Raw genomic sequence first — 20,652 nt, forward strand, 5'->3', positions numbered from 1 at the left:
CTCCATTATTTACTTTGCACATTCCTACTATCAGACCTTTCCCATGTCGGGTCAAATTTTGATTAATCTTGGCCATGTATTTATATTGAAGACTACAACAGCAGTGGCTGAAAATTGGTACGTGTACTAACACACTATTTCCATAGCTGGTAAAATTTTAATTCATTTCTGCCATGTATTTACATTTGAAACTGCATCACCTGGGACCGACTGGCACCAGCTATGCTGCCTGTTGGTCAACGGACTCATTTCCCAGTGAGCAAGCAGCCAAATCACACAAACCTTGTTCGTATTCAGCTCTGTTCTCCATCCCTCAGTTATAATGTCACCAGAGATGCACTGAAAGACTACATTATTCCTCACCTACAAAAGTGGTTCCTTCCAGAGACAGCAGATCAATATTGTGGCCATGGAAATAGTGCAGCCCCTCTACCTAAGAACAGATTTCTGTAAACCCACAGGTGACAATCAAGCATCTTTTTTTGTTACTATATTTGCCTATTATCTTTGTTCTTTATATAAAGTATTTACGGATATAATAACAAAGGGGAGTTTAGTAATAATGAGTGCCGGGTTATGCACAGATGCCCCAGAAGAGACAAAGGGTGTGAGAGGTCCCTCCCCTGCCCTCATGGAGGAGGGTGGTGTGGCTGGAGACCCAAGGGTGCTGCAGCTCTGCACCTACCAGCACAGCCTGAGGCAGGTACCCGGGCTCCCCTGCAGAGGGCCTGCCAAGGACCGTGCACCTCCAGACATTGCAGTAGCAGAGACCAGAAAATCCCCACCACACCCCACAGAGCGGCCGCCCACTTCTAACCTCTGTGATGGGTGAGCAGGCAAAGGGTTTGTAAAGGGGGTCCCATACTGCCAGCCCACACCAGCTCACCGCTGTGAAAGGCTGGCTACTCCAGAAGCAGGATTTCTCAAACTTGTTGCTGTTACATCTATACTTACTAAACAAAAGGTATTGGGCCACGCCTTATCTCATGCTAGGTGACATTCAGATGTAATGCAATATTTAATTTCATGAAACCTGTCTTGTCAAAGTTTGCAATGACCTCAGCCTAGGTGCTGCATCCTCACCTTCCTTTGACACAGTTGCTTGCACTCTTCTGCATATGATGCTGCCTTTCTTTTGCTTCACTGCCTGCCTTCTGCTTTTTCTTTTAATTCTCTTATAGTTCTGATAAAAGGTGTTTGCCTTTCTGAGTTTTCTGCCACTCTCCTCCACTTTCTATTAGTGTCCTACAGGCCTTTACCTTGGTTTCTTTCTCTTCACCTTCAAAAATTCCTCCTAGAATCTCAAGTGCAAACAAATTACAGCTACAATTTCCATGCCACTGAAGTGCTAAGGGTAGAGAAGGTCTTAGGATTTTTTTTTTTTAGAAGTTAAACTCATTCACAAAGTAAAAATAGGATCTTGTGTTAGAGAGCTCCTCCAATGTCTTGATGACTGGTTTTGTACGTGACTTCCCTAAAACTTTATATACAGTATAAAAAAATTAAACAAGCCAGAGCTACTACAGAGCTAATTCATTCATGTCCAGTCTTACAAGATGCACTTCCGTTTCATAGAATATCTTGAGTTAGGACAGACCCATAAGGATCACCCCCCCAAAAAACCTGGGGAAATAAAACCTGTCCTGATAGCTTATTATTTGAGAAATGGTATGTTATATAACAAAGACTTACAAATAATAAGCAGCAGCATAAATTTTACATGTGCAGGCTTACATGGCTGTATTTTCACTTCCGAGCACTGGCTACAGGCTTTTTATGCTTTCCTTGAGAAGTGCACCCACAGGTTACCTACAGAGATAACTGCAGTGTGCTATGCTGTGTTATGAGCACAGGAATAAAAAGCTATGACCGTTGTGAGACAAATCTTGGCCCTTCTGAAGCAGGTGTCAAAACCTCTACTGACAACTCCAGCTAGCCTTTCATCGTCATGTTTAAAACCAATGCAGCCTATTTTTGAAGCTTGATAGAATATGTACAGTCTGCACTAGATGAGAGTATTGCTATGCTTACAGTAACCATAAGCACTCCCAAAGAGAGCAGAACACCACAAAAGCCCTTAAAAATACCAAAAATAAAAATAAGTAACGGGTTTTACACTTAAAGTCATCAGAGCTGGCTCCATCTCAGCACAGCTTTGTACTCTGTGTGCTCCAGCATTGCAGAGCACACATCAGGCCAAAGCGGCAGGAGTGGCGGCAGGTGGAACCAGCACTGGAGCTAGGACCGGGGAAGCCTGGTCTCCTAGGCCTGTGGTGGCCTTGGTGACACTGCCCACCATCAGGGCAGGGAGCACCATTTCACCTGAACAAAGGTGTGTAGAAACAACAGATTGGGAGAGGAAACAAATTAGAGTCTAGCAAGAATTGATTATCTAATAGCGAGGAGTTGCAGTCATAGTTGGTCATTGGGGTTGGCTAGATCGGGAGATTAGGGTTTAGAAACTGAATTGTCTAGGATGAGCAAGAAGGGAGACAGATCTGAGGAGTACTGGTAAGGCTGGTAAAGAGTGTGAGACAGAGCCAGGAAACAGGGAAGCTTTGAATGGAGGAGGAGACTGGGGAAAGAAATTATGCTTGAGAGGGAGGGAAAGATGAGGAAAAAGGGCAGTTAGGTGCAATAGGAATCAGCTAAACAAGCAAAATGAGAAAAAGATATTGGGGCACTGATGGGGGACAGGACAAGGGCACCCCAGAAAGAAGAGTGGTGTCTGGGGAAGGGGAGAGGTTTTCAGGTGGGAAGCTCAAAGACCTTGGGTACTGATTTCTGTAGTGAGCTCAGGAGGACATCTGGGACTGGCTGGAGAAGGATACCTGTAGAAGATACTTAAAGAGAACAGAGGAGATGACAAAACAACCAGGGTGCACAAGGGACAGGGCTAGGTCAGGCTCAGAGATGCGAGCAGCTCGGGGAGAGGGAAGACATGAAGGAGAAACTGAGTCTGTGCCACCAAGCACACACTTTTCTTCAACCCCTGGGATGCAATCCAGCACTTAGGAGCCTTTTGAGCCTTTCCTCATGTCCAAGCTACAGTGCTACCTTCTATTTTAAACAGCAGCACACTTGCTTTGAATGGGAGTGCCTGCAGGAATTAGGAGTTCATATCGTGTTATTAACCACCACCTAGCCCAGAAGCCGTTACGGATCTGTTACAAGAAACTTGGGGGTTTTTTGTACATTACTTCCTGATCTTTGAGTTTGAGTGGTGGTTTTTAGCCCAAGTATAATGCTGTTTATTATACTAATGTTTATTATGGCAAGCGAGAACACAGAACTTGAAAAATTGTAAACAAGAACCATCAACATTATCTAATCATTCATCTAGCCTGGTTAAGGAAGATGTATAAATCATTAAGTGTATTTCGGGAGTTGGTTTGTCATAAGAGATAAAACCAGACAGTTGACTTCTGCAAGGAACATTTTTTTCTCATTATTTTAGTCTTAGAAAAATATTGGAATTACAGAAAATTGTAATTAATCAAACCTGTTTATTAATTTCATTAGTGCGGCAATGAATTAAATACAGTTATCAGAGTAGGAAAGCACTTCTAAATCACTGTTTATCAACAAAGATGAAGTTGAGCTCAGAAGAGATCATCTGAAACCAGATAATTAGACATTAGCTTGATGAATTTGTTAATTGTCTTTCTGGTCTGGCCAGCAGCAGTTATCAACAACTAGCTACAGGGTAAGAAGGTACAGCCAGTGCAGGGGGAGGAGGACCGGGCTGCACCTTGGTGACAACCTACTCTCCGATCAGTTTACACCAGCAATGAAGACTGACCCCTTTGAATATATGAACCGACTGTAGACCTGTATTCCAATAACTCTTATTTGTGCTTGAGAGAGCAGGCCTTACATAAAACTGTTTCACTTGCAGAAGAAACCATTTCTCTTGCATTTAGGAAAAAAAAAAATAGCCTCTTTTAAGACCACACAATGACAATTTGAGGACCTGGTTTTCCTGTTATTCTTGGGATATATAACTTATATCTGGCAGGCAAATAGGAACAGTGTTGACAATAAAGTGATTTATTTTTTTGGATGTGAATCAGATTCTTTTTGCTACACGTATGTTTACACATACATGTGCAAGTATTCTTTGCGAAAGACAGCTTGATAGCTGCATGTCCAGATTGTTATCTTTCAGGAAGGGCAAAACCAAACTGAACGTACAGCAACCATAAAAAAGTGTTTACTCACTAACCTGTGCTGATATGTTTATGCCAAAACCAGATGAGGATCATGCCCTCCCCTCAAAGGCGGCATTCATTATTTCAGGATGCCCTGTAAAATTGCAAGTTTTATCTCCTGGACTTTCCTGTCCCTCCCCTACTTACCCCAATATCTAGAACGCCTTTCCTTGTGCAAAGGCCCTCAAGTGGTGGTTTAAGGTTTTCCCCAGAGCAATGGGGAGTCACTCTCCTGTCTGTCCCTTGCAGGAGAGGCATTTGTTTTTGGTCTACCCCAGTGTTGTCCTTTGTGCTATCATCTAAAACCCCCTCACATCTTGCATTCCCCACACTCACCTGACCATGGCTCTCTCACAAGGGTGTCTGAATACATCCTTCCCCCCTGATCTGCAGCCTCCAAAGTTTGCTGTTATCACCCTGAGAGTCTTTGTCCCCTACGGTGCCAAATGATCTCAAAGACAAAACAAACAAAAGCCTATTTAGGAACATTTCAGGTAAGGCTAGGAGACTGAAAACAAAAGTATCACAAGTGTAGAACACAACCCAGCTGATATTTAGCTGGTTACCTTCTGAGATGCTTTTGCCTCCCTTGCCTGAGAGTTCCCAGACATACCTCATTAGCTGGAGCCAGGAAGACGAGTTTTACAGCACCAATGTATCAGCCACATGTGGGCCAAGTTATGAAATTTTCTAAGGCAAGTTAGAAGAGGAGGGAAGGTTGGGTCCCATTCTCCCCTCCCTCCATCAATTTTACAATTAGCATTACAATTGTAAGTTCCATTTAGTACCTTCTTCTCAGTATAAGCAGCCTTAATATTGATAAAGCTTCCTGACAATTAATTCTATGTCAGCTTTTAGTGTTCCCTTACTGTGTTTGGGGTTAACATCTTAAAAATAAACAAGTTGCTAGTTTTGCTTTGTGAGCAGGAAGAAACTCCCTGGATGACACCCTGTCTCTACTTTATGACTGTTAACTAATGCCTACACCTTATCATCACACTGAATTATCTGAAGACTGAACCCTGACCTCATGTAGAAGATATTGTTGGACTTAGCTTCTGCTCTGGGGTCTGATCTTCTCATTTAATGGCAAAAATTCTGATACCCTAGATACATGGCTTCATCCTACATCATTTGCTCATCTCACAGCAGTTACAGGTTCAAAACATCAGTAAAATTATCTGTGAATTTTTCAATGTTTAACTATCTTCTTCCAGTGATGATGTTTTCAACCTTTTATTTATTTATTAAGTTACAGCAATATTGTGAAAGTTTTCATAATAAACCATTAAAAAAATAATTTTCTTTCAAGGGAAACGCCTGGGTTAGGATGTGTATTTCCAGCAGCAGACTCCTTGTAACAGCAAATAAAACAAATAGAAATTAGTAGTACAAATTCCTAATTCAGTTTCCTTCCTGCAACATCTCTCACTCCAGTCAAGTTCCTTCAGACTGAGACCTCGAAGTATAGGATAATGCATAGTGGCTCCCTCCCTAGAAGAGCCAGGAAACAAAAAAACCCAACCAACCAAACAAAAAAAAAATTGCTCTCATTTGTTCATTCTCCTTCTATTTGCAGCACCCTCTTCTTCAGAAACAAAGCTCTTATACCTTGTAGGTAGGAGCTTGCCATCATCCCTCCTACACACTTGAAGCCCCTACTCTTTCTCTGGTACCAGAGCTACTGAAATCAAATCAGGTGTAAGGAGAAGACCATGGAGCATTGGCCCAGACACAGGAATCTGACCAGTTTTGTGCTTGGGCTGTCCCGTTTGACATGTACCAGAAAGTTACTAAAACATCCTAAGAAAGATTAGCCACTTCTGGCTGCTATTATAGAATCTAGGGAATCAAGGACATGACTTTGTAATCTGAGTCTGCTTTATAATTAATAGCAACTTCTTTCAGGATGCACTTGCATCCACACGTAGGTGGACTGCAATCCAAATCAGAGCTGAAGAACATTGTTAGCTTCAATCAGGAATCCAACACTGGATCAACAGTGCTTAGCAACTCTGGAAAATCTCCCCTAGAACAAATAATTCATAAAACTTGTGGTGTTTGGGGCTCCACATTCAAAAGGACACTGATTACTTTTATCAGTTACAGGTGGGACTAAGTGTGTACACTTGCTGAAACGCACACAGTAAACTATACAAAACAGGCAGAAGGGACACAAGTGCTGTGCTGACTGGCGTGCTGAAGATTTTGTTTTTACCTCTATAAAATGAATTAATTTTGATCTACTTCTCCAACACAGCTACATTACTTTCATGCACATGCTGTGTTTCTGCTCACTCTCCTGCCTTTTACTTTAGCGGTGTTTGCCTCCTTCATGTCCACACTTCAGGGATGCTGCAGAGCTCAAGAACTTAAATATTAGCAGTTACATATTCTAAGGAAGTATCAGGAATTGAGGATACTCACTCAAGAAACATTATGCATCTTACTGTCTGCAGCCTCCTCTGGAGAACAGTCGTCCTCCACCTCTTCCTCTGCGACCACTTAAAGAAGATGAATCAACTCATAACTTGACACGCCTAATTATTACATGCTGCTAACATTCAAGGATGCTGTCAGATAAAGAAGAGGGTGTAGCCTCCATGCAAACATGCTTTCCTGCTCTCAAATCAAAGGCCTTCCTTTAATTACAGTCATCTAATTAATTTAGGTCCAAATGAAGCTTCACAGGCAAGGGCAAATCCAGATGAGGCATCATAAATAAGCAATACAAATCACTTATTCATCCTGTAATTATTAGATGTTTTCAAAACAAGCCTTACAAGGAAGCTGAGGTCCCCTATTTTCTCTATCAGGAAAGGAAAAAAAAGCTTCTTTAATCACCTTATTTTGAAATATATTTATATAGCAGATGACTGAATGAATAAATACAGTAACCTAAAAAGTTTAGAAAGCAATTAAGAGATACTTTAAAATTATTTTCAACAGCTAAAGCTATTAGAGTGATGCGCAATCAAATCCTTCCCCTTGAAACAGTTCTGGCAATTAGTCTGTATTTCCTGATTCTGGAAAGGCTGCTTATATTTTTAATTTAGGAATTTCTAACAGAGGGAATCATTAATCCACCCCAAACATCACATTTCACCGCAGTCAGAGATTTGTACTGGATGAGTTTACATATTAACTCCAAATTTCAGTGGTATTCTGGTACCGAGTGACGGGTCAGCAGGAGTAGATTATAATGACCTTGGAAGATGGTCATTAAATTTTTCCAAAAGGCAGGCCAAACAAGTATTTAGAGAGAAGTAATATTTTGGGTTTTTTCAACCAATAATTTGCTGTAACAGACAATCTTTCAGAGACTGAAGCAGTGCTTTTCTTCCTTAAAGTGACTCTGCTTTTTTTCCAGCTACACCTATTGGTCTGATAAAATATATTAGTTTCTCCCTATAAATATTGCCTTTCAGAACATCACAGACGTATCAAAATTACCACTACAATAACTGATTGTGATAGGTTTGTATACTAAAGAGCCATTTTAGGATAAACTGTGAAGGAGGGTTAAACCTGTATTTCTGAAGTGCCAATAATATAGCCACAGCATTTCAGACTACACAAATGAAGACAGTACAGATTTAAATAGGCCAAAGGAAGTTATTAGTAAACAAAGTACATTTCCTCAAAGCACTTTTAGGATGAACTCAAAATGGTCAAAGCATGGGACAAGATTACTGACACTGGCTGACCTACACACCATCGTATCAGAAGATTCCCAAACACAGCGATTAGGTCAATGGAGAAAGTGTAACGAGGCTCCAGCAGGTCATTAAGCAGAAGACACTGGCATTTGAAGTGCACATCCCATATAAATAAAAACATTGGTTGAAGGCTCCCAGAAATACATGGTAGGAATTCAGTAGCAGCTTTTACAGTTAGAGAACAACGAATCCTGTAAATATTTTCCACTCATTTAATTTAAAAACAAATCCACCTAATCTGTGTTCTCATTTTCTGCACTTGTTCTCTATTCTTACTATTGCAAACGATTTAACTAGGTGGAGTATTTTCAGAAACCGACTTTTAAGCAATTACTACAAAGAGATCACTTTAAACTTGCAGTGCTAAATATACACACTGAAAGCAGCCTGGACAAGCATAGCCTAAACAAGCAGGGGGAAAAAGAAACAGCACTTCTGTGTAGTCAAAATATGAAAGTAATAAAAGTAACGGGTAGAGCTGACTTCTTAAGGCTCATATTCACTCCAGCTACATGCTCCCCCAGCTCCTAGTCTCCCCAGTAGCACAGTGGTTTGGAAACCAAAGAAGGTTTCCGAAATCAAACTTCACAATTCCTCCTTTCCCCCCCCCCCCCCCGTTTCATACAACAGGGTGGATCTCATGGCTTCTTCTTAAACAGCTTCATCTGCTCAAAGACAAAAATGCTTCTGTCTTTCTTCTCCACTTGGACTCTCACACTCTTAACCATCCCAGATCTATTCCTAGCTGGGTCTAACAAGTGAAGGACCAGCCAAGAAGGCATGGTAATATTCCTTTAGCATCACATCACAAATAGTCAGAAATGGGAAAGTACAGGTTTAATCACAAATCTTAAGTCACAAACATGGTCTTCAGCTGAAATAGAAATTCCTTTATAGGAAAAAGGACAGTATCAAAAGCCCTCCATAGTTTCTGTCCCCTGGTACAAAGTTAAAGTTTGGCTTTGAGAAAGTAATGAATGTGCCAAACACCTGAACCTTTAAAATAATGGTAGTGCTTTACGTACTAAAACATGCATATTATCCAGCAGTTAGGAAGTAGTACCACCAAACTTCTGAGGGTTTCTTCCCATACAGACCTTCTTCTTCCCCTCTAGGTATTTTGTTTGGTCATTTCTCTGTGTTTTCTGGATGTAAGGTAACTGCTGCTCCAATGGGGCTATCAAGTATCTAGAAATGCTTGATAAATGGCCACTCTGCATATACAGACCAACCCTACAATGTGTGCACAGTCACTGCAGCAAGCAGGTTGAAGGCTGGCAATTTTTTTATCCAGAGGCAGTAAAAATAAAAATCATGCCTTTCACCAAGCCCTACACCAATCCGTTGTGAGCATGTATCAGGTCCACATGTATTTCAGACGAGCTCATAACAATAGGAGCACGTGCCCAAATGCTTCAGTGCCATTCTCAGGAAAACATTCCTGACTGAAGCCCGGGTTTTCAGAGGTACCTGCCTGGTGTGCAGGACCTCTCACAGACATGCGAAACATCCAGTTAGTCCTGGTGAACCCACAAATAACAAGAACCAATGTAGTTTCACATCATCCAACAAAAGTTGAGCATTTTTTCCTGCACATACTCTCCGTGCGCTCATTAGAATTATACTAAAAAGAAGGTTCAGGATGGTCTTTTACCAAAGCCAATTCTACTTGATAGAAAGATATTAAGATATGACTACCTAAATGAGTTGCTGCAAGCTAAGGTAGGGTGTGGATTTACGGCCCACTAGGCATTTCACAAAAACTGCCCTTGAGCATGCCCTTATTGCATGGTGCCAGTGAGCTGACACGTGCTACCAAATGAGAGTTGGGTACGTAGGCACTCACCAGCCAGTAGCTTTTTTTTTTTTTTTTTTTTTTTTTGTGCTGTATCTTGTTTGTGGATCCATACACACTGGTCCAGATTTTTAAAGGAACTTAGGCATTTAACTTGGCCTCTAGGCATTTAACGGATTGGCACAAAGCAAGACTATGTTAAGCCACTGCATATACTACAACATGGACAACTAGAATTTCTTTTTTGATTAAGAGATGCAGCACAGGACTTTTTAAAGCACAGCCCCACCTGCCTATGTGAACCTTTTGACAGGCAGCCTTATTAGCACTCAGAAACAGTACTGGGAGACACCAAAAAGATGTGCTGTATTTCAATTCACATTTTTCCAGATAGGTAAGAAACTTCAGCTAGATTTTAAAAGAGAGCCATTACCTGTTTGGCATTGCATTAGTATTATCAGTATTTGCCTACAACACTTTGAAAATAAACCTTTCATTATGTCCAGACATGATTTACAGATACACTCCTTCAAATAGAAACACTGTGTTAATTTTAAGACAAATCCTTTCTTATGTCCAGATCTGATTTATAGTTAATTTCCTTCAAATAAAAATGTATGACGCAGATTTCCATTTGCTTTCTGCCAGAAACTTCTATTTTTAGATGCAGGGCAATTTTATACTCTTTAATACGCCTACCACTCCTATATAGCAAATGGTGCACCTTAGCAAGGGTAGATAAATAAATTTGCAGAATTGCTGACAAAATTGTATCAACATTGATAAGAACAGCAACGTGTTTGGACCTCCTACTTGATGGAAGTCTGCTAAAGAAAATTACTTTTTTTTTTTTTTCTTTTCTTTCCCTTTTTTTTCGTTTTTTAATTGTCATTTTTATATGTGGAAATAAACCAGAAAAAGAAGCAGCTCTCTAGGTACACTCCATACTGGAACCAAATTGCTCTGACACAAAATCTCCTTCTGCATCTGTCAAGTTGTGGTTGCTCTAGAAGTCTTCACTGGCTCCCATTTTCAAGGCACGAGGTCTCATGTCATCAGCTTTGCACAATATTGTCTCCACCTATGTCTCTCCCATTTCCTCCCACACTCACGTCCCACTCTCCATGCTCTGCCCAAATTACTGATGACTGACCCTTTTGGATTCTTTATCCACTCCCAACTATGGACCTTCTTATATCTCACTCATGCTAGTAGAAACAACCTCTCAGCCAGTATCTACCATATATTTTTCCCTCCATCAAGAGCACACAGAAAAATCCTGTTCTGAAAAACACTCCGCTGTTAAAGATTACGGGGATATGTAGAAAACATGAAATTACATGTACTGTACCTTGTGTCTGATCCTTTCTCTGGCATATGTTTGGTAACATATGGACAATACAGATAAATATTTTGTTAGCTAAAGGAAAGTACTGAAATAGTTTTCTTGTTTTGCTTTTCTTTTTCCTCCAGTGAGAAAGCTAGGTTTAGTTTTTCAATAAAAGTGAAAATTTGGCCCACATTTGATACACACATATGGGTTTTTTCTTTTCCCTTTCCTATCTCAATATCAAGTCAAACGGAATTTGCCTGATTAGAAAAACAGTTGTTCTATCTACCTGGTCTTCATGACGGCCTGTGTTTTATATTTTACGAAATGATGACAACTTCAAAAACATGTATTTGAATACATAATGTGAGAGGAACATGCATTTACTGCTCTTCCTGAAACTAAACAGCTTATTATCCAAAGTGTGGAAACACAAACAAAAAGGACTTCATTTACTAATTTCATTCTCCAGAAGGCCTCTGCAACACAGGTAATGTCAGAGTGCAGTGAAGATCATGCAACTCAAATACTGTGTTCCAGGGATCTGTAACACTCCCTGCTGCAAGCTTCTGGGAAAGAACCAACTTCTTCTGGTAAGAAGTTTTTCTTCTATTAGCTAAATGATTTTGAGTTATTTGAAACTATGAATATTTGTCCAAATGTTTACATTACTGAGCAAATGTTAGGTAAATTCCATCCAAACAATGAAGCAACTTCCAGCAATAAGTAACAGAAATAGTGCCTCCCTTACATATTTACTTCAGTAAATGTCTAAAAGCAATCCCATAATCAGGTATTGCAATGAGAAATGAAAGACACTGGGAGGATCGCAACACTTGGAACAAAAACTCTTTCAGCATAATGTAGATAATGTCTGTGTAGGAAGAGAGACTTTGTACTCACTTTCATTTCTCATGGATGTTCTCACTTATCTATTCTTCTCAACACTTCTAAATTATTTCCTGCTTTGACAAAACAAAACTATTTTTAGAGAATTTCTCAACCCTGGAAAAGTGTTTTAAAATAACACTTGGAAAGCCTACTAGAATGGAAAAGTCTTCTCCCCCTGCCGCCTCCCCCCCTGCCCTTGGTCTACCTGGCATTATCAAATATTTCCCATTTTATTTAGAACACTTCCACAAACCAAGAAAACAAGATTGTGGAAACAATTATACTTCAAACAACCCACAATTCTGATTCAATAGGAAGTCCTTTGAAAACACAAATGCAATCTCCCTCACATTAACGACCAGTTCCTTCAAAATAATCTATTACAGGACTGCAAGTGTTTAAAATTAAGAGTTTTGTCAAGGATACAGTTATATAAGCATGTCCTTACTATTACTTGTGTTAAAACTGGAGAACATGAGTATGGAGTATGCAGAAAAAAAATCAGAACCGAGTTTTACCTGTAACCAAAAATTTAAGTTAACTAAGGAACCTATTAGATTACAAAAATACTGTTTACTTATTTTTGCCATATAACATTTTCTCTATTTTCTACAGAACTAGTGAACAAAGTTGAAACAAGAGTGTCACCTATGCAGCTTATACAGCCATCTGCAACACCGTGAATATTTTTTCAAAGTCAGCGCCTGAAATTTTTGCTGGCTACCTATGACTAATACATTCCCTCACATCTCAAAACAGACCTCCAACCATCATGGAGCTACAGCACCTTGTGTCAGCCCCACATTTTCAGAGGGCTTCGAGATATGTAGGAAGAGTACTGAGATTTTAAAATGAATGAAAGGTCTTCCTTCTATAAAACAAAGAAAAAAATCACAGGCCATGATCTAAAGCATTAATAATAATGATGTGTGGTATTTAGGAACATTACTGTAAATAACTATGAAGTTTGCATTAGGATTAAATAAGGTTATGATAGACACAGTGGAAGCAGTTTCCAAAAATTAGACCAGAAATCAGCAAGCCAGTGCCCTGATTGCAGAAAGCAGTACAGGATTTCCACCACTGCTGTTTCCCTATGGGCAAATCCCAGGCCCTTAGAGAAGGCAAATGCCCACCTCGTATTAAAAGTTGGCTTGAGAAGCAGACTTTCACTGTAGAAGTCTGCTGTATTGAAGTAGCAGCTAGAAGAATAAAAGATGAGGAAGGTAATGTATGGCATGATCCATGTCCTGCAACAGTTGTTTCTCATCCTGCAAAAGAGATAATAATACTTCCTGACCTCAACATGTCGCAGTGATGGTATTTTCAGATATTGCCAAAGCGCTGACACACAACGCTAGTAACTCAAACTGTATTTGGCAAAGAGATTGAATTTAAAACAAAACTCTCTCTTGGGAGAGGGAGCTCCAGGAAACAATCTCAACTGACATCACTTCCCAGTGCTGACACCTTTAGTGACATAATACCATGATGAAGCTTTATTTTACTGCCAAGTCTGGTATCCTCTTGTGAATCTAAATTGAGGAAAGAGGTCATCTTCCCTGCATGCTTACTACTACTCTTCAAGCACAGGCAGCAGAAAGTTCTTGTGAGTGAAGACACCTGGATCAGCTTATGCTAGATAGAGAGTGGTATAAGCAACACTGACTTGGCAATAGATCACCTAAGGAACAGTCACAAAATCCATCCCAGAAGTGATGGCAACAAACAAAAGGGCAATAGTGAAGTGCTTGGAAAGATAACATAGTTACCAAGGCAAACATATGTTCAACCTTTAGTGAAGACTCAAGGAAAAATGCTATCCCCTTGAAACACCAGTGGTGTTCTATGTAGCACCTAGAAGTGCCTTGTTCGATTCCTGCCTCAGCCCAGTCATACTTAATTTCTGAGACAGTCACAGCAGTTTCCTATAAAATGCTCCCCAAATCCCTTTTAAGGGCTGTTAGAGCTTTGAACTTACCTACCTCTTTTATATTAGATTTGAAAATGAAGTCATAAAATTACCTGATAAAACACACATGCTATAAATCCATAGACCTAGATCACAAATGAAATTATAATGGCCAACAAAAAGTGATCTGAGTTTAAAAAAAAAACAAAACACCAAAACACACACCAAAAACACCCTCACCAAAAAGCCCCACATGCACAACATTCACAGAACAGCTCCATAAAGTTAAGTTGCTCTCATTCTGTACTTCAAGCACCCTAAGGTGTTCAAAGCCACACGACACCCAAATGTAAGAAAAAGTATTGTCATAACTGGTAATACTCAAATCAGGGCATGAGCCTGGACCTTGCGGAACACCCATCAAGTGCTGATTTTGCAAAAGTAAAGCGGATTCAGTCTGAATTTGCATGTTCTCCTTGAAGTCCTGTGGAAGTGAGGCAAGTATAGTTTCCAGATTTAAACCTTTCTCTAATGTCAACTCAATGGCTTGTGTTTTAAAATATCATCAGTTGAATACAAACATTGGCTATCTCCCCAAGGTATAAAGTGCGCAGAAAAAGAAGTATGTGTCCGGTCTCAAGTTGCGGAAGGATCCCAGCCTGAGAGAGAATTAAGAACAGTGAAGACAAGTTTCTGTTAAAAGCATTTGCGGATGCGTGCAACTGGGCTACTTCCTTCACTGAGAGTGACCTGCAGCTTCTCACATGATCAAAATATTACTCTCAGGAACAGCCTGAGAATACAAGAGCTCTTTTGTGAGCTCAGGCTGTTGCTAGCACAACTTTGGCGCTGCAGGGCAGAGGACAGCAGTTTTGCTGCAGCTACAGCAAAGTCCCACCCGTGAACCAGAGCTCAGGACCACACTGTATGTGGCCTGTAATACGACCTAACGAGCAAGCAATGCCACTTCCAGCCCGACGACCGCACTGAGAACTATTCTTCCTGTATACAATACTCCTTGTATATACTTCGCGTAGTAGAAAGGGGACGCAACCACAGCAAACTGAATTAACCGTGCTGGTGTTTAACCGAAAGTGGCTCACTACAGATTGGACAATCCCACTCTAGGAAGTCAAGTTCAACTCAGATTACAAATTCAATGCAGCAATAACTCAGCCGCATATGCTGTTGTCATGAGTACACGCATGTTAGCATGTCTGAGAGACGTTATGGAATAAAAAGTATATATAATCTCTTAACGCAAGCAGAAAAACTAAAAGGGAAGTTTGGGTTTCTTACAGAACCTTAAATATGAAAGTCTCTAGTTGTAACACAGAGAAAGAACATTGTGGGGAAAATGGAAGGTGTAAATTTCACCTACATTTGTTCCGGACCCTTCTCCAAATTATAACTAGCAGAGATGCACTAGTTTTGAAGTTCTGCCTTGGTTCACTTTGAGACAACTCAGTTCCAACGTGCCTGCAGGGACTTTGGCACAGCTTCACTTCAGTAAGGGAGAGCTTTTGCAATTGGACCTCCTGAGGGATTTTGTTCCACAAAATACGTTACTGGTGCTTTTGTTAATGCACTTCATTTCAACAAATTGTAAACATTTTTCTTGTATGAGTTTACTACTCCTCTTTGACACCTATTGACTGTAAAGACTTGCAGACTTCTGCTGATGTTAATTTTATGAAGTGAATCAGATGCCTGGTGACTCATTCACTGACGTCTTCTAAGCTTTGCTTTTGTAGCTGTTCAGTATTAAGCCAGGAGGGAGGAGAGGAGGGAAGCACTCTCCCCGCGTTTGGAGATCTCCTTCAACCAGGACTTTAGAACCAAGGGCTGACCCTGGACCAGTTTTTGCTGGGTTAAGGACAGGGTGGCACAGGACTTTGGCTAGAGCTGAGATCATGCCACTAAAATGTCAATATAACCATTGACATATCTGACCATAACAGATAAGGTTGTTTCTTCACTCAGTACTGAGTGATCAAGATTCAGGCCAAGGAATTACCAGTAATCCACAAAGATAAAATATACTGGGGAGACACGGAAGAGGAGACAGAGTGTCTCTTCACTCCCCTCCACCTGCCATTTGTTTAAAATCCCTTACACTTCGGTCATCTCAATCTATCACCTCCCTGAAAACCAACTCAAACCAACTCTCAAGTGTCATTCTTCCTGAGCGAGCCATCAGATCCCTTGATTTAAATCAGATCCTACTTTCTCTCAACCTCAAGTAACTTCAAACTTCTCCAAAATACGGACCGCATCGTTACGAGAGGATATCACGTCTGTTATTTGACATGTGATCATTTCAATACTTCTGCCAACTACAGGGATTCTTCACATCAAAAAATAGTCATTCTATTTTTAAAAGTATTTTAAATTTTAATAGATAAGAAAAGGGAGAAAATCAAGGCACACTGTAATTAGCCACGTATTTATGGATCACCAGCAAAAGTCTTTGAACGTGAATCTCCCAGGTACAAATCGTATCTTCTTATTTGGGAGCACACCACACCTAGCACTGTAGATCTCCCTGCAGCTGAAATAATACTCAAAACTTGTAAGGAAGAAAGTCATCTGGGTGTGAGGTAACTGAAAAATAAAAGCCCACTCATATAGTCACTTCTGATTTCAGATTAGTGGCTGCTTTTATTAGAAGGCAGAGATCAATCCTCAGACTTATCTACTAAGCAGGGAGCTTCAACTCAAAACATAGGTAGAAGTGAAACGTGTAGTTGGAAAACTGAAAGCCTTGGTCACTTGTTACTTGTAGGGCATCATTTTAGGAACATCAGTGTCTTATTAAATTCCTATGAAGCACTCAGCTCTGCTGGTTTGTATCTTTTTTTACAGTAGTCTGGACATTGATACCGAGTACAAGGAATTATTTTTATCCTTTTATTCTAAGTCACGATAGCATTGACCCTGCATGACCACAATATGTCCAATCTCTGTCACAAGTTCTGGTGAGAAACCAGACCAAGTAGGTCTGATCTAACTGTTGCCATAAACATAGTAGGAATTTAACAAAAAAATCTGCTTTTATTTGTGTCCAGGAGCCTCCAGTGAGCTTTTAACAGGGATAATCAAAGATGGAATTTGGCCCAGAGCAATTTGCTTTTAAGTTGCATTCAAACATCAAGATGATTAATAGATACCACGGAGAAATCAACATACCCCTAAACTCTGGACTGGTATTTTAAGTCTTCCAAAATGATCTCATCAGTTACATTGCCGAAAAATCTTTGCATACAGTTCTTTCTCTCCACTTTCCCTTCATGCTCTCTTTAGACTGGGTCCATCCTTTCAATCTGGCTACATCCATCCACCCTCTTTGCCATTATTTCTTATGTAATCAACACTGCAGCAGCAACATAGCAAACCATAAAGCCAAGCAATATAAGAAGGGATGCTGATTTCATTTTAAAACAAAACTGATTTCATTCACTCACACCCTCATATCCACATACTTAGAAGCAGCTGGAAGTGTGTGTCCAAGTAGTCCGTGCAAAATTCAGGTGTCAAGACTCCTGAATCCAGGAGGTCTGTCTAGGACTCCTTGTGACAACACAGAGAAAAAGGGACACCAGGTATTGAGCTCTTACCACTTTGGGCTCTTCTTAGGTTTTGGATAGGCCTTTTTGTACCCTTAGAGAACTGTCAATAATCAGTCTGCCCATCTTGTCCTGCCTCCAAGAGTCATCAGGATTTGCTCAGGTCCTTTGCCTCCTGACCACCTGCACATAAACACATGCTAGGATTTTGATGACCTGCTAATCTAAGTGACTTCAGCATCTGCCATTCCTATAGCCCTTCTGCTGCTGGTGTTCCTTCTGGTACCTCCACTCCCAGACATTCCCATTCATGCCAGTCTTAACAAGTCTATTACAACTCTCTCAAAATTTCTCCACCAACCATGGAAGAGAACTACAGAAATTATAACCCTCTGCAGAACAAAGCAGAGCAACTGTTTCAGCGCACAGAAGAACTGCACAGTATTTTCAGACAAGAAGTGAACTAACCATAATTTGGCCATAGGTTATAAGCAGGTTGTCTTCTGATACTAGTTTCTTTAATAGTCTTCTAATAAGACCATATGCATTCCATGTTCTCTCTCTCAATGCATTACTATACGTTGAAAAACATGCTAGAAAATAAACTAATTTAGAAAAGATTTATTTCTAGGTACCACAAAAAATCCAGAACTCTCATCTGCTTTACTCAGTAGATCATCTTCCTGCCTTAATAATACTTTAAAAAAAAATAACTAGAGATTAGGGCAAACAACATTAGTATGTTGTTTTTCATGCAACTGATCAAAATAACATCACCTCAAAATTAATATACACTACCTGGAAACCACAGTGCCCACTGATGCCTTCCAGCCTCCTTCTGCATTTCAATATTCCGAACATTAGCTAAGTAGTAGCTGGAGCATGGAGCCTAGTATAGATTAGCTGCAAGAAAGGGGACGTTCACAAATACCACACATTTCTAAAAGAGAAAGCAAAAAGCATTGTCCATTTGCTTCTAGTCTAGTAGGATTCGACTACAAAGGGAATATGATTAATTCAACATATGGAAAGATTGTTCTTCAGAATATTGCAATATTTGAAAGCACTGGTCTTTGTGCTATCCTCAAGAAATCGTAGGTTACCTCAACAGTCTCAAATAAATACGCGACCAGATGAGCAAATTCCTTACCTTTGCCCTGTGGGTCTTATCTGGAGTGGCTGTTTAGAAGATGATTTTCACTGTGCCTGAGGACAAGTCTTCATCACAGAATTTATATTTGAATTCTCTTGGGAATTACAAGAAGCAACATCAATCTCTGAAGACTTTATTTTAATAACTAATTTACAGAAAAAATGTACAGGGAAAAATGATGGCACCTCCAAATCTGTAAAAGAATCACTAAGGTGAGAAAGAGGGTTTTTTTTCAAATCCTATTTTCTAGTCACTTTGGAAGGCAGCCTCGAACCTCACTTTCTCAGGTGGCTAGCACGTACCCTAATCTCTAGACTGTAGAATCAAACATTTTTCAGTCAAGCAAACAAATAATTGGTTTGTTCAAAGCAGAACAGATTCAATGACCTACTAAAAGAACTCCAACACCAAATCCAACATGTAACAGCTCTACTGACATGGGACTGAATTCCTTTTGTACAACAGTAAGAGTATGGATTTGAAAATGGAGTCTTTTATTTCCTATACCAGGCCTTAAGTAGTTCTTTTCTTTTTCTCTTAGTAAGAATAGGCTCACTCTAGGAGGCAGGGCTCCGGGTGAGAGCTGTAAGAACTAAACCTGATAGGATTCTTTACTTTATCCTCTAGGTTAAGTGTGAAACTGCATAAAACCACCCAAGGTCTTCTGATTCACAGGAGCAGGCACAATTACATAGTTTGCACAGAGCTGCCAGCTAGGAGGAATAGCTGTATAATACCCCCTGGGGGAAGAATGCTGGAACACCCACGCTACATTTATATCCCATTATAACTTACTTCAACTCTGGACTTTGCTGGCACCACTAGTCTCCAAACTGATTTGCTAGCAGCTCTATTACTTAACCTAAAGGTATAGTTAAAAGCATTTATTCACCTACAAGTGGCATTTCTTCTCTTCCACTTCCAGAGGTGGTGTGGGTTTTTTTCCCTTAGAATTCCTCCACAGTGGCATTCTCCATAGAGGGAGATATCATTTTGCATCTCCCTCCTTGAAACTCTCCCTGTGACAATTCCTTTCATCCTCTCTCCTCATTCATATGCATTCTCCTTGCTGCTTATTATGAAGTGATCCATGGTGAAGTCTTCCTTCCCCTCTCCAAAATGTCCTTCTTAGACTGCTACCATTGCTGCATGGCACAAGCTAAGCCAGCTCTTCCCCTAAACCAGCTTGTGAAGCAAGAAATTAGAGTCACAACTCCAAGAGCAACAGCTAGTTTAAGGTACCAAGAGCTATCTTCTCAGATACTACTGCAGTATGTAACAAGATACATGAGCCAACTCTGACTACAGATGTTAACACAGGCCACAGAAACTTACTTAAGAACTTAAGTGCTTACATAGATGGTTTTCCCATTCTGTCAAGGTTTACACATAGGCTTAAAGCTTTTTTAAGTAGGTTTTTCAAAGCCAAGCAGCACTGGGACCAACTGCAGGTATTGTTACAAAAATACACATCCCTTCTCCCCTCTGCAAAAAGAAACAGTTAACTAAAGCAAGCTTTTGTTCACTATTTCTCTCCATCCATCTCCTGTCTTTTTGAACAGCTGAAGTGGTCATTCATGAAGGCAGGTGTGAGTGTGCAATGAAATCCATGTAAGTGGGAGGCAACAGTACCATGGCATGCCCAGGCTGGGAAGCAAAACAGCACCAACTGGTGAGAGACTGAGGCAGAAACTCAGCAACGTGGCAAGTTTTCAAGTCATGGAGATCAGTCAGAAAAGGCATGGACAAAATGTCTGGAAAAGGGATTACACAAGGTGAACAGCAGAAAATAAAAGCTGCCCAAGATCTTTAAAAAACTAGAAATGCCACATACAAAACAGGTAGATATTAAAAAAAGAGGCAGCAGTGAATGATTCTTAGAGACCTAAAGATTAATATTACAAAGAGTGGATTGTGTGCACACTTGCTGAGAATATAAGTTCTTTTGACTACAAAACTATCAAGAAAGAATGAGAACTCACAGCAGAAAAAGGCTGAATGAGCCTTCAGTTAGCATAAAGAAAAGGATGATGAAGAAGAGATTAAAGTGGCGAGATCATCACATCCAGACACCA

Source organism: Platalea leucorodia (assembly GCF_965183815.1).
Source record: "Platalea leucorodia genome assembly, chromosome: 6".
Lineage (NCBI taxonomy): Eukaryota > Metazoa > Chordata > Aves > Pelecaniformes > Threskiornithidae > Platalea > Platalea leucorodia.